The 1,967-nt window shown below is 36.5% G+C and overlaps 1 non-coding gene across 1 annotated transcript; it reads left to right on the plus strand.

Moving 5' to 3' along the window:
* Nucleotides 1-1,644: 1,644 nt before the first annotated feature.
* On the plus strand, nt 1,645-1,729 carry TRNAQ-UUG (transfer RNA glutamine (anticodon UUG)). The gene has a single exon. It is a non-coding gene; the product is annotated as a tRNA-Gln (tRNA).
* Nucleotides 1,730-1,967: the final 238 nt, after the last annotated feature.

A 1,967-nucleotide genomic window follows, 5' to 3' on the forward strand; every position in this document is an offset into this window, starting at 1 on the left:
ATCCTTTTTTAAAAGTTTATTTATTTATCTTGAGAGAGAGAGTGTGTGCACAGGGAAGGGGCAGAGAGGGAGACAATCTGCACTGTCAGCACAGAGCCCAACATGGAGGTTGATCCCACAAACTATGAAATCATGACCTGAGCCAAAATCAGGAGTTAGGTGCTTACCCCACTGAGCCACCGAGCACCCCCATAGTGGTATGCTTTGATTCCCTTCTCTTTATCTTGTATCTATAATAGATTTTTTTCCTTTGTGGTTACCTGAGTCTTACATAAACATTTATAGTTATAACAGTTTAAGTTGATAGCAAGTTAACTTCAATCACATACAAAAACTCTACCCTTCTCTCCTTCTCCCAGTGTTTTTGTTTTTGATATCACAGTTTGCATCTTCTTATATTGTGTATCCATTAAAAATTGTAGCTATAGCTATTTGAGTACTTTTGTACTTTAGTTAGTTAAGTGTACTAGAGTTAAGTGATTAACATATCATCATATTATAGCATTGGAGTATTCCCATTTTAACTATATACTTACCCTCATCAGTGTGTTTTAGAGTTTCATGTTTTTATGTTACTGATAGCTTCCGATCATTTCAGGTTTAAGGACTTCTTTCAGCATTTCCTGAAATGCGGATCTGGTGGTGATAACTCCTTTAACTTTTGTTTTCTGGATAGTCTTTATTTTCTTTTATTTCTGATATCTTTGCTAAATAAAGTATTCTTGGTTGGCAGTTTTTTTAAATTAATTAATTAATTAGCAGTTTGAATATATCCTCCCATTCTCTTCTGGCTTGTATGATTTCTGCTGAGAATTCCACTAGTAGCTTTATGGGAGTTCTCTTGTAAGTGACAATCTTCTTTTCTCTTGCTACCTTCAATATTCTCTTTGTCTTTGATTTTTTAAAGTTTATTTGTTTTTTGTTTTTGTTTTGAGAGAGACAGAGACAGCATGATTGAGGGAGAGACAGAGAAAAATGGAGAGAAAGAATCCCAACTAGGCTCCTCACTGCCAGCACAGAGCCTGATGTAGGGCTCAAACTCATGAAACTGTGAGATCATGATCTGAGCTCAAATCAAGAATCAGACGCTTAACCAAATGAACCACACAGGTGCCCCTCTTTGATTTTTGACAGTTGTATTATAATGTGTGTTGGAGAAGATCTCTTTGATTGAATTTGGGAACCTATAAGCTTCATGAATTTGGATGGCCAAATTTCTCACCACTTTTGGGAAATTCTCAGCTCTTATTTAAATAAGTTTTTTGCTCATTTCTTCCACTCTTGCCCTTCTGAGACTCCAATAATGCAGTTTCCCTTAACAACATCCATAAGTCCCATAGGCTTTCTTCACTTTTTAAACTTTTTTCGCTTCTGACTGGATAGTTTCAAATGTTTTCTAGTTCACTAATTCTTCTGTTTGGTCCAGTTTGCTGTTGAAGCTCTCTATTAAACTCTTTAGTTCAGTCTTTGTATTCTTCACTTCTAGAATTCTGTTTGGTTCTTTTTTTATGTTCTCTTTTTGCTTTTTATTGTTTGTTTTCTATCTCATTTTGCTCTTTTATTGTTTTCCTGATACAGTTAAGTTGTATATCTATGTTCTTTTGTAGCCCTCTGATCATCTTTAAAATAATTATTTTGAGGGGCGCCTGGGTGGCTCAGTCGGTTGAGCGTCTGACTTTGGCTCAGGTCATGATCTCATGGTTCGTGGGTTCGAGCCCCACATCAGGCTCTGTGCTGACAGCTTAGAACCTGGAGCCGGCTTCGAATTCTGTGTCTCCCTCTTTTTCTGCTCCTCTCCCACTCATGCTCTGTCCCTCTCTCCTTCAAAGATAAAAAAAAAATTAAAATAATTATTTTGAATTGTTTGTCAGGCAATTTATGTATTTCTATTTCTTTGGGGTCAGTTACTAGAAGTTGACTGTGTTCTTTTAGGGATGGTGTGTTTCTCTGACTTTTGTAATGCCTTT

The sequence above is a fragment of the Panthera pardus genome, unplaced genomic scaffold, assembly GCF_024362965.1.
Source record: "Panthera pardus isolate Hobbes unplaced genomic scaffold, ASM2436296v1 HiC_scaffold_11, whole genome shotgun sequence".
NCBI classification, from domain to species: domain Eukaryota; kingdom Metazoa; phylum Chordata; class Mammalia; order Carnivora; family Felidae; genus Panthera; species Panthera pardus.